The sequence below is a fragment of the Lissotriton helveticus genome, chromosome 4_1, assembly GCF_964261635.1.
Source record: "Lissotriton helveticus chromosome 4_1, aLisHel1.1, whole genome shotgun sequence".
NCBI lineage: Eukaryota > Metazoa > Chordata > Amphibia > Caudata > Salamandridae > Lissotriton > Lissotriton helveticus.
In genome coordinates, this window is record NC_136063.1 from 1,548,851,112 (window position 1) to 1,548,865,313 (window position 14,202).

The window sequence follows — 14,202 nt, forward strand, 5'->3', positions numbered from 1 at the left end:
AGGTTTCAGGCCTTATATAGTTAGAAATTAGCATTTAAAAAACCTTGCAAATTCACTGAAAAAAACATAGGTTTAAGGCCATATATAGTTAGGAATTAGGCACAAGAAAGCAGAAAAACAAACGTGTAGAACACAAAAAGGGGGCAGGGTAGAAACACCCTGACCCCTTAGGGCTGCTCAGGTGGTCCCACTAGGATATTAATATATTTAAACGTTATCCGCTAATAGAATTAGCATTTAAAAAACCTTTGAAATTCACTGAAAAAACCATAGGTTTCAGGCCATATATAGTTAGGAATTAGCATTTAAAAAAACTTGCAAATTCACTGAAAAAACCATAGGTTTCAGGTCATATATAGTTAGGTATTAGCATTTAAAAAACCTTGGAAATTCACTGAAAAAATACATAGGTTTCAGGTCATATATAGTTAGGTATTAGCATTTAAAAAACCATTGAAATTCACTGAAAAAACTATAAGTTTTAGTGGTGTTATAGTTAGCTGGACATTTTACTCATACAAAACCATTGAAATGGCTCATATATAGTTAGTTGGACTAACTATATTTCGCGCACCCGCAATCCATTGCTGATGATGTCACATATTACATCATTCATGACATGGTCAGTGACATCACTGATGGCATCACTGATGACATCTCAAATGACATCACTGATGACATCACTGATAACATCTCATTCGACATCACTGATCATATCACTGATGATATTATTCATGTGATAATACGATGCACCTCCTCACACTCTAATATAACCTTAATATAACCTAGGTCTACACACACATCCACTCATTCACCCCTACAATCACTCATACATACAGTCACTCATCAATACAATACTATCATATGCACTTATACACCTATAGAGACACTCACACACTTTCACTCATCCATGGAGTTTCTCACACACCTAGTCAGTCATGCAAAGAATCAATCACACTCCAATTTCCTCATCTATACAGTTATACACACAACACCTTACTTATTCAAACATATACTAACACATACTTACTCTCTTAAACAATCACTGATACAAGTACACATTGATCCATACAGCCACTTGCATAATGACTGGCTCTCATGTATAGGTATTTATATATACCAACTCTCACATGCACTGTGTTTTACATATGTACTTACTTGGACATGTAGCACTGAGATATACATTCACTCACCAACACACCAATGCATACAGTAAACCGCCCATACAGCTGTTTCCACACCTCCCAGTCACCCACACACAGACACAGTCTCATATACAAATACTTGGGCAACCAATCAATGACCCATATAGCCACTCATATAGCTACTGATCAACACATACAGCATCTTACACAACAGCAGACATACTGATGCACACATTCAGACAGTTTAGTCACTAACCCATGCATTCAGTAAGACACATTTAATCACTCACTCACTCATACAGTCAGTCACGCACCTACTAAATCCTTCATCCAGACACTTATACATCTACTCATTCTTCAATATGTAAAACATATTTAAACTTTACAGAAACACACAGTCACTGGATGATGTCATCAGTGATGTCATCAGTGAGGTCATTTGAGATGTCATCAGTGATGTCATCAGTGATGTCACTGACCATGTCATGAATGATGTAATATGTGACATCATCAGCAGTGGATTGTGGGTGCGCGAAATATAGTTAGTCCAACTAACTATATATGAGCAATTTCAATGGTTTTGTATGAGTAAAATGTCCAGCTAACTATAACACCACTAAAACTTATAGTTTTTTTTTGTGAATTTCAATGTTTTTTAAATGCTAATACCTAACTATATATGACCTGAAACCTATGTTTTTTTCAGTGAATTTCCAAGGTTTTTTAAATGCTAATACCTAACTATATATGCCCTGAAACCTATGGTTTTTTCAGTGAATTTGCAAGGTTTTTTAAATGCTAATTCCTAACTATATATGGCCTGAAAGCTATGTTTTTTTCAGTGATATATATATATATATATATATATATATATATATATATATATATATATATATATATATATATATATATATATATATATTCACTGAAAAAACCATAGGTTTTACACACGTTATAGTTAGGAAATAGCATTTACAAAACCTATGAAATTCACTGAAAAAACCATAGGTTTGATACCAGTTATAGTTAGCTGGAAATTTTACTGATATAAAACCAATGAAATTCCACGTTATAGTTAGTTGGACTCACTATAACTTGCGCGTGTAATGCACTGCTGATGACGTCACATATTACATCACTCATGACATCACTGATGACACCATCCTTGTGACACAGTGACAGACCTCCTTTCACTGTAATCTAACCCTTGAAACACATATTCAAAAATAGAAACTAAAATTTTCAAAAAAACGGAGATACCCATACCAGTTACAACAACCAATTCAATAATTCCACCATCTATATACACATGCACTAATTCACCAACAGTTCTATATAGTCACTCATACATATATTCACTAATCATATGTAGTGATACACCTACACATCCTGTTACACACCAACAGTCATCCAAAAGTTATTCACACACATACTCACACATGCAAATAAACTATTGAACATCCATTTATTTGCATAAACAGCTATACACACACTACCACTTTACTTCTAAGGAAACTTACACATACTTACTCTCTTAAAAAATCACTTATAGAAACACATACTAATTTAAACAGGAACTCTTACAATCCCTCACTCTCACATATACTCACTTATATACATCAATATTCACATATACTAGATTAAAACATATGTAGTTACTGATAAAGACACTAATAAGACAGTCATTCACTCACTAACACAGACATATACACACTCATCCACCCATACAGTCCTGCACATATGCTGTCTTCAAAACACATACAAACAGAGACTCAGTCATTCTTGCATCTATGTACTAAGTAATACTCCCACCAAAGCATGCAAACACTCATACTGATACTAAGAAAAACATCTAATCACCTATATACATACACATGTACCTACTCATCAACCCATGCAGCCACTTATACACAAAGTGAAACACTAATACATATATTTAAATATTTAAGCATTACTCACTAATATATGTATTCACTAAGATATTCAATAATATATACATATATAACACATATTTATTTTTCAGAAAGACACACATTCACTGGATGGTGTCATCAGTGATGTCATGAGTGATGTAATATGTGACGTCATCAGCAGTGCATTACACGCGCAAGTTATAGTGAGTCCAACTAACTATAACGTGGAATTTCATTGGTTTTATATCAGTAAAATTTCCAGCTAACTATAACTGGTATCAAACCTATGGTTTTTTCAGTGAATTTCATAGGTTTTGTAAATGCTACTTCCTAACTATAACGTGTGTAAAACCTATGGTTTTTTCAGTGAATTTCATTGGTTTTTAAAATGCTAATTCAGAAATATCTCGTGTATACAACCTATACTTTTGTCAATAAAGTTCTGGCAATATTTTTTTCAGAAACAAGCCGTTTTCTTCACTGTTCAAGTTGCATACAGACTCCTTGTAAAGCGATACAGAATTAGAAAGTCTGTACCTTACCTTTTTTTCAACGCATTAAAATTTGCCTGTAAATGAAAATAGCCTTTCTAAACTTTCGTGCACGACCCGGTGTGCGCACTCTCGGCAACAGTTCTCAATAAAATGGATAGCACATTTCCAGGCTTTCGTGCGCGACCGACTGCGCGCACCCGCCTATATATTTCGTGAAAACTTTGCAATCTGAACTTATTGAATTTCTTCATAGACCCATCAAAGAACTTATACTACGTCAAAGAGACTAAACCTAGGCTTCTTTTTTAATATTATGAACATTTTCATTAAATGGAACCGAATGTCTTTTTAAACTTTCGTGTGTGACCGAATGTACACACCTTGGTATTTTAAAAAAATATATAAAAGGTTTTATACTTTAACAATTGTATGCTTGAATCGAGCTCAGAAGATATATTAAATCCGGATATGTTTGGATTTACTCCTTTTCACGTTTTGAAACTTTGCTGAATTAGACCGCTACTTCCAAATGGCGTACGTGACCAGATACTATCACCGCGTACACGTCCTGAGACGCGCATGTGAAGCCATGTGACTTGAAAACAACACTTCCAATTGGTTCTTAGTAGTTTCTATTCTGCAATTTACACGGAGGACTCCACCCACTCCTCTCACTATCTTTTATACTCTCAAAAGAGAACGACGTTCAACACCCTTCGGAAGACTTTGCTGAAATGGCTGCCGCCCCGCATTCATCTTCCGAATCTGAAGGAAATGAGCGACTACCTTTAAAAAGAAAAAAGGAATCTTTTATTTGGCAATTTTTCACTTATCCTGAAGAACAAAAGAAAGTGAATGCGCCAAAAGTTACCTGCACGATATGCAATTCGGTTCTCTCAAGAGGAAATCCAAGAAAAAAATATTCCTTTTCCATACATACCATGGTGCGGCATGTCAAACAAGTGCACCCTGTGGAATTTGCAAAGGCATCGTCAAGAGCCCTGGCCACGCTATTACCATCAGAGGTGGCCAGCACATCTTCTGGTGGACGACCTGTATCACCATTGAGTGCTGTGATGGACTTGAGACCATATCTTGCAAAGGTGCACATGAAATGCAACGAGTGTGGAGAAATTCTTCTGTACGGAGAGCAGAGCCTCATTCTTACTAAACTAAAAATTGAGAGTCATAAATGCCCCGAGAAAAGATACATTTCTTCATTTCATTTTGATCCTGTGTCACACATGAAAATATTGTTGCAAGTTTAAAAAATCAAAAACTGCATGACACTGTTTCTGTCAAGGTAGCATAGCTGGCGGCCTAGGGGTGGAGGACCGTTGTGCAAATACCCCGGGGAGGACTCTGGATATGCTTGGTCCCTGAGATTCTTAGATGTCACTGCCTTCCACAAATGGCATAAGTCCTGGATGTTCGGTGCCATACTTGAGGGTTTGACCTAAAGACACGTCCTGCGGTGCCCTGGTCCAAAATCAAACAACATAACACTTGTTTTAAAAAAAAAAAAAGTTATTTTCAGAACTAACTCATTGTACCAAAAACAGCTCCAGGAGCATATTATAAAGGGGATTTATCTCCCCTTTTTTGGCTTTCGTTCGTGCGCGACCGTGTGCGCACACCCGCCTATATATTTCGGGAAAACTTCGCGATTGCAACTTATTAAATTTCTTCATAGACCCATCAAAGAACTTATACTACGTCAAAGACAGTAAACCTAGGCTTCTTTTTTATTATTATGAACATTTTCATTAAATGGAGCCGAATGTCTTTTTAAACTTTTGTGTGTGACCGAATGTACACACCTTGATATTTAAAAAAAAATATAAAAGGTTTTATACTTTAACAATTGTATGCTTGATTCCAGCTCAGAAGATATATTAAATCCGGATATATTTGGATTTACTCCTTTTCACGTTTTGAAACTTCGCTGAATTAGACCGCTACTTCCAAATGGCGTACGTGACCAGATACTATCACCGCATACACGTCCTGAGACGCGCATGTGAAGTCATGTGACTTCACAACAACACTTCCAATTGGTTCTTAGTAGTTTCTATTCTGCAATTTACACGAAGCACTCCACCTACTTCTCTCACATCTCTACCCTGTTATCTGCAATTGTTAACATCAAAAGGAGCTGCGCTACGCCCCTGTAAGAGGCCTCACTCCCACTGCTGCAACGGCTTGGCAGTCCTCCAGATGCACAGGAACAGCCCCTCCGATCCATTGAAGTTCTGTGTCGGTCTCAATACCACTTACGAAATGAAAATAAGCACTGAAGAATATTTATGCTGTAGCAGGAGGAGTACTACATGCTTGCAGAATGCATTCTATTACCTATAAAAAAGTGAAACACCCACGCTACAATCATATAGAATACTTCCTCTAAAGAAGCCTGTGAATAACTTTCGAACATCAGGTTAACCTTTTTTTACTCTGTCATCATTGTTAAAGATAAGTATTTACAATACTATATTAAACAATGCCATGATTTTTCCTTTTTAATTTGAAAAATCTTGCAATCTTTCACAAACCCAATACTCATGGCTTCTTTTTCGTGACAAAAATCTTGCAATATTACATACCTACATAGAATAACAGAAAAAACATAAAACTACAAAGGCCAAACAGTCTACTAAACGCGGATTTGTAACCTATGGGGCAGATTCATGTTAACTACTTCATACCCAGATATGCACCAGTTAATGTGCACCACAGTATGGTAGTGCTCCGTTACCCATGGTGTGCCACATTTGAAATGTGGCGCACCATGGTACAAAAACACCATACATGCGTAACACATCTGTGCTCAAAAACGAATACATTGCTAGAGTTGCATCGCAACTGTGATGCAGCTCCAGCAAGGCTCACCAATGCACTATATTCACAATGCTACGTCAATACCTATGCCTGCTTCAAGCACATGCATAGTTTTGAAACAGCATGGGCCTGAAAGTCACTGAGTGAAATATCATACATTACAGTCAGCCACTTTCAAGACGCATTCCTTCAGAGGAACACTTACTGGTTATTAGAGGTAGATCGTCCGACTCCACCGGAGGAGACCCCTAATAAAAAAGACATATATAAAATGCGGACTAGCCACTGTATCGTGCTAGCAAACTTTAACTTAAAAATCCTTAGAAAAAACAAAAGGAATCGAGCAAAATTAGTAGGCCACTGATAGGATCTCTTTTTCACCTCGCTAAAATAGAAACATTAGGAACAACCCCTCATGAGAAATATGAAACTAGTGAGAGAAACCGAGCTCGACGCCATGATGGCTGCAAGATAGCTCGGCTCCGCCGCCCACCCCGCCCAAAATAACGACAAACCCTATACAAATATTATAAATAAATACAACACACCAGCAAAGTAACAGGGTAAAACGTTTTATTAAATAACTATTTACATGGCAGCCTGCTGCAACATGAAAACAACACTTCCAATTGGTTCTTACTAGTTTCTATTCTGGAATTTACACGCAGCACTCCACCCACTTCTCTCACTATCTTTTCTACTCTCAAGAGAGAACAACGTCCTACATTTTTCGGAAGACTTTGGTGAAATGGCTACCGTATCTCATTCATCTTCCAAATCTGAACAAAATGATCGACTACCTTTAAGAAGAAAAAAAGAATCTTTCATCTGGCAATTTTTCACTTATCCTGAAGATCAAAAGAAAGAAAATGCACCAAAAGTAACCTGCACGATATGTGACTCGTTTCTCTCAAGAGGAAATCCAACAAAAAAATATTCCTTTACCATACATACCATGGTGCGGCATGTCAAACAAGAGCACCCTGTGCAATTTGCAGAGGGATTGACAAAAGCCCTGGCCACGCTATTACCATTAGAGGTGGCCAGCACATTTTTTGATCGACGACCTGTATCTCCATCGAGTGCAGAGATGGACTTGAAATATTTAACTATATATGGTCTATAACCTATAGTTTTTTCAGTGAATTTGCTCCGCCGCCCACCCCGCCCAAAATAACGAGAAACCCTATGCAAATATTATAAAAATATACAACACACCAACAAAGTAACAAGGTAAAACGTTTCATTAAATAACTATTTACATGGCAACCTGCTGCAACATCGATCCAAATGCATGGTTTTTTCAGTGAAATTCCTCCGCCGCCCACCCCAGCCAAAATAACGAGAAACCCTATGCAAATATTATAAATATATACAACACACCAACAAAGTAACAGGGTAAAACGTTTAATTAATTAACTATTTACATGGCAGCCTGCTGCAACATCGATCCAAATGCATGACACTGTTCCTGTCAAGGTAGCATAGCTGGCGGCCTAGGGGTGGAGGACCGTTGTGCAAATACCCCGGGGAAGACTCTGCATATGCTTGGTCCCTGAGATTCTTCGATGTCACTGCCTTCCATAAATGTCATAAGTCCTGGATGTTGGGTGCCATAGTTGAGGGTTTCACCTAAAGACACGTCCTGCGGTGCCCTGGTCCAACCATCACATATACCTGCGCCAGGAGACGGCGTGGGGTGCACTGGAAGGGAGAGGCGGCGCGAACGAGCCTCCCCCAGGTGGATGTTTCTCAGCTACACCCCTAAAGACACGTCCTGCGGTGCCCTGGTCCAACCATCACATATACCTGCGTCAGGAGACGGCGTGGGGTGCACTGGAAGGGAGAGGCGGCGCGAACGAGCCTCCCCCACCTCCCCAGGTGGAGGTTTCTCAGCTGCACCCCAGCACTTCACTCGACATAGGCGGCCGGCTCCCAGGGTCCGGCGGAACTTTTAGCCTTTTGGTGACTCTTCCATTCTGGACCTTGTCCCACAATCCGTTTGACCTGAAGACACGTCCTGCGGTGCCCTGGTCCAACCATCACATATACCTGCACCAGGAGACGGCGTGGGGTGCACTGGAAGGGAGAGGCGGCGCGAACGAGCCTCCCCCACCTCCCCAAGTGGAGGTTTCTCAGCTGCACCCCAGCGCTTCACTCGACAAGATGAGTTGCGCCCGCTCCTGCGGCACAGTGCCTCGCTCGGCCAGCTGAATTACGCCTGCTCTTGCTATTACAGCGTCTCACCCGCCATCCGGCTGAATTGCACCCACTCTTCCGGTACAGCGACAGGCGGCTGCCACGGAGCTCAGGAAATGGCGGTCGGCTCCACAGACTTGGGCCTGGCCTGCAAGGATGGCTCTGGACAACCCTGGAACTCGAACGCTTGACTGCTACGACATGGGCCCCATTCCCAAAAGCGTCCCCTCAGCCTTGAAGATACTACAAGAGTCACCGGGGCCCCCGACTCCCGCAGACTTCCGGTGGGCAGCTTCTGCCATGATTGCTCGCAGAATGGCCACGACGTAGCCACGGGGTGCTCTCATGCTGACGCCAGCTTCAGTCTGAAACAGCCAGAAACACTGTAGTATCGCGTTGTCGCGTAATGCGTCATATGACGCGCCGCGTTAGCGCATCCGGCGCGGCGCGAAGCGCGTAACGTAAGCATAACGAGTCATGTGACTTGTTAATAAAACTTTTCATTGGTTCATTTCACTTTTGGTTTCCTAATGATGTAAGGCTAGGTCATGTGACCTAAAAGTAACACTTTTCATTGGTTTAGAACTAAACCACACCTCCTCAGGTGGTGGTTGAGCAAGAGGTGCCCCCCCTCCCCACCTTCATGTTGCCTGATTCGGCCAGCTCAATCGATCGAGCATGAGACTCTGTTGTGATCTGAAGAACCGCTGCCTGCGGTGCCTCACAGAACCGCTTCATGAAGGCCCCCGAGGGGCGGTGTGGTGGCGCGGACTGGGAGGGGCCGCTTATCTCCTACCCCATCCCCAAGTCTCGCTTGGCCAGCTGAGTTCCGATCACTCTTGCGGCCTACAACATGGAGAGGCCGAGGCGTTGACTAGGCGGGACCTCCGGCCGCAACCACAGCGCCAACGATCGCTGCTGACGGAGGGGAGCCTTGCCGGTGAGAGCCACTGATCTGAAGAACCGCTGCCTGCGGTGCCCCCATGAGCCGCTAGACGGAGGCCCACGAGGGACGGTGTGGTGTGGTGGCGCGGACTGACAAGGGTCGCTTGGCTCCTGCGCCCTCCCCAAGTCTCGCTCGGCCAGCTGAGTTTTGCCCACTCTTGCGGCCTACAACATGGAGAGGCCGGGGCGTTATGGATCAGTATGAGCAAATTGATATCAGTCTTGTTGCCCTGGTGTGGCCTGAGATCGCCCCGACATAAGCGGCCGGCTCCCGGGGTCCGGCGGAACTTTTAGCCTTTTGGTGACTCTTGTCTTCTGGACCTTGTCCCACAATCCGTTTGACCTGAAGACACGTCCTGCGGTGCCCTCGCAATGCGGCCTGGTCCCTGAATGTGTGCAGGGGGACGGTATTGATTGGATCAAGATGGCGGCTTCACACAAAGCTGACTCAAGTGTTGCTGCTGATGCTATGCAGACAAAAACTGGTTTTCAGTTTGTACATTCTTCAGGCTTTTTCTTCATAAATGTAACAATATGAGACTCACTAGGAGAACGGCCGTATATCTTTCCTTTCAAAATGCTGCCAACAATATTTTCTGAATGGAAGACACCATCTGAGATCGCCCCCGACATAGGTGGCCGGCCCCCGGGGTCCGGCGGGACTTTTAGCCTTTTGGTGACTCTTGTCTTCTGGACCTTGTCCCACAATCCGTTTGACCTGAAGACACGTCCTGCGGTGCCCTCGCAATGCGGCCTGGTCCCTGAATGTGTGCAGGGGGACGGTATTGATTGGATCAAGATGGCGGCTTCACACAAAGCTGACTCAAGTGTTGCTGCTGATGCTATGCAGACAAAAACTGGTTTTCAGTTTGTACATTCTTCAGGCTTTTTCTTCATAAATGTAACAATATGAGACTCACTAGGAGAACGGCCGTTTATCTTTCCTTTCAAAATGCTGACAACAATATTTTCTGAATGGAAGACACCATCTGAGATCGCCCCCGACATAGGTGGCCGGCCCCCGGGGTCCGGCGGGACTTTTAGCCTTTTGGTGACTCTTGTCTTCTGGACCTTGTCCCACAATCCGTTTGACCTGAAGACACGTCCTGCGGTGCCCTCGCAATGCGGCCTGGTCCCTGAATGTGTGCAGGGGGACGGTATTGATTGGATCAAGATGGCGGCTTCACACAAAGCTGACTCAAGTGCTGCTGCTGATGCTATTGAGACAAAAACTGGTTTTCAGTTTGTACATTCTTCAGGCTTTTTCTTCATAAATGTAACAATATGAGACTCACTAGGAGAACGGCCGTTTATCTTTCCTTTCAAAATGCTGACAACAATATTTTCTGAATGGAAGACACCATCTGAGATCGCCCCCGACATAGGCGGCCAGCCCCCGGGGTCCGGCGGGACTTTTAGCCTTTTGGTGACTCTTGTCTTCTGGACCTTGTCCCACAATCCGTTTGACCTGAAGACACGTCCTGCGGTGCCCTCTCAATGCGGCCTGGTCCCTGAATGTGTGCAGGGGGACGGTATTGATTGGATCAAGATGGCGGCTTCACACAAAGCTGACTCAAGTATTGCTGCTGATGCTATGCAGACAAAAACTGGTTTTCAGTTTGTACATTCTTCAGGCTTTTTCTTCATAAATGTAACAATATGAGACTCACTAGGAGAACGGCCGTTTATCTTTCCTTTCAAAATGCTGCCAACAATATTTTCTGAATGGAAGACACCATCTGAGATCGCCCCCGACATAGGCGGCCGGCCCCCGGGGTCCGGCGGGACTTTTAGCCTTTTGGTGACTCTTGTCTTCTGGACCTTGTCCCACAATCCGTTTGACCTGAAGACACGTCCTGCGGTGCCCTCGCAATGCGGCCTGGTCCCTGAATGTGTGCAGGGGGACGGTATTGATTGGATCAAGATGGCGGCTTCACACAAAGCTGACTCAAGTGTTGCTGCTGATGCTATGCAGACAAAAACTGGTTTTCAGTTTGTACATTCTTCAGGCTTTTTCTTCATAAATGTAACAATATGAGACTCACTAGGAGAACGGCCGTTTATCTTTCCTTTCAAAATGCTGCCAACAATATTTTCTGAATGGAAGACACCATCTGAGATCGCCCCCGACATAGGCGGCCGGCCCCCTGGGTCCGGCGGGACTTTTAGCATTTTGGTGACTCTTGTCTTCTGGACCTTGTCCCACAATCCGTTTGACCTGAAGACACGTCCTGCGGTGCCCTCGCAATGCGGCCTGCTCCTTGAATGTGTGCAGGGGGACGGTATTGATTGGATCAAGATGGCGGCTTCACACAAAGCTGACTCAAGTGTTGCTGCTGATGCTATGCAGACAAAAACTGGTTTTCAGTTTGTACATTCTTCAGGCTTTTTCTTCATAAATGTAACAATGTGAGACTCACTAGGAGAACGGCCGTTTACCTTTCCTTTCAAAATGCTGCCAACAATATTTTCTGAATGGAAGACACCATCTGAGATCGCCCCCGACATAGGCGGCCGGTTCCCGGGGTCCGGCGGGACTTTTAGCCTTTTGGTGACTCTTGTCTTCTGGACCTTGTCCCACAATCCGTTTGACCTGAAGACACGTCCTGCGGTGCCCTCGCAATGCGGCCTGGTCCCTGAATGTGTGCAGGGGGACGGTATTGATTGCATCAAGATGGCGGCTTCACACAAAGCTGACTCAAGTGTTGCTGCTGAAGCTATGCAGACAAAAACTGGTTTTCAGTTTGTACATTCTTCAGGCTTTTTCTTCATAAATGTAACAATGTGAGACTCACTAGGAGAACGGCCGTTTATCTTTCCTTTCAAATTGCTGCCAACAATATTTTCTGAATGGAAGACACCATCTTGTAGCATAAAGGGCTGCGTCAAGGGTGGTATTGCCCAGAATGTCTTGTTTTCTAGTGCTCGTAATGACGAAGCCAGAACTGCCAAAAGGGATTCTGGTCCTGCCGCTACTTATTGGACACATTGAACTATACTCTGGTCCTGCCTGACCTCGACCAAAATGGCGCCAGTATGGGAGCGAATTGCAACTCCTTATGACGTTCTAGTTACTTAGCCTTGACGTTATGGGGGATGTATGCGGTCTTTATGCACATTGCGGGCGGGGAAGAGTACTGACTAGGAATACGGACAACCCTATTGATGTCAATTTTTCATTATTGATCATTGTATTAATAAAGCTTCGAAATAATGTTACCCATGATACTCGCCCATGGTATGCGTATTGACGATTTTATTGTAACTGATCCTGTTATACTTTCAATTAAAAAATCAACCTTCACTGATCCTGCAACCGATTGTCACGTTTAGTTTTTTCAATTAAATGGCTCGCTTGTTACATACTCCTATACCACTGGCTTTTGAAAGACACCATCTTGTAGAATAAAAGGCTGCGTCAAGGATGGTATTGCCCAGAATGTCTTGTTTTCTAGTGCTCGTAATAACGAAGCCAGAACTGCCTTGGTATATTCCAATATATGCCAAAGACAGAAATGGAATTAGTCCAATCAACATTGTGCACAAATTGAGAAAGCAAGGAGACATGTTAATAAATCTGTTTCTGCTTTCCTCAGAGATTATAGCATGGGTTCTATTTACCACAACAACTTGCGTTACCACATGCAAGACTTCTATAGGACTGATGGTGTTCATTTCACGGATGAGAGAAACAGAATCTTCCTCTGCAACATCAGACTCTGCATCGGTACTTACTTATAAATGCAGAAAAAACTCAATTAACACAAGGGCTCTTTTCAGAGTCACCTTATATCAAAGCACTCAAACTTCTGATTTATCTCCATTTTCACACTCTTGTAAATAGGTGTGCGCGCCCGGGTGCGTGCACCCCGCAACTTAAAAAAAAATATATATATATATTTTCGCGTTTAAGGGCCTTACTGCACACCCTGAGAGAACCTATGCAGCAAAACAATCTCTACCTTCTCCCCTTTCCATGTTCCAACGCTTTGAAATGACAATATATTTACTCGCAGTGACAAAATGGCGGTCAACACTTCCTGATTTCCTTCGAATCGAACGTTAACAGACGTCACGCAGCAAAAATTCCGCTCGCGCGCAGTCGCTTGAGTGCGCGCACCCGTACGCGCTTATAGATATATAATTGACTTTAACTTTATTTTCTCATCAACTACTGAACGGATTTACACCATTCCAAAAAAAGGTAATCTGCGAGCCGGACTCTACAGTTTTGCCAAATTTCTTATAAATTCATTCAGCCGTTCGACCTGTAGCCGTGTCTAAACGTCCTATGGAAAAAACCATGGAGAAAACACGTTTTGGGACCCCCCTTTTATCTCAGCCCCCACTTCACCAATCCCCCCCAAACTTTCAGGGAAGGAGCGCAGCGGACCGAGCCATCTTCTTTGAGAAATTCGCAAAGATTCATCCACCAGGGCCAAAGTTAATCCAAATAGAATGTTGAGGATTTCCTATGGAAACTAGGTCCTAACTATAACTACCTACTGGCGACCGCCAGTAGGTAATATATTACCTACTGGCGGTTGCCAGTAGGTAGTTATAGTTAGGATCGTTTTCCATAGGAAATCCGCAACATTCTATGGGAATAACTTTGGCGCCGAATGAGAGATCTGCCTGTAATTGTCGTTAACTTTGCCTCGCTGCGCT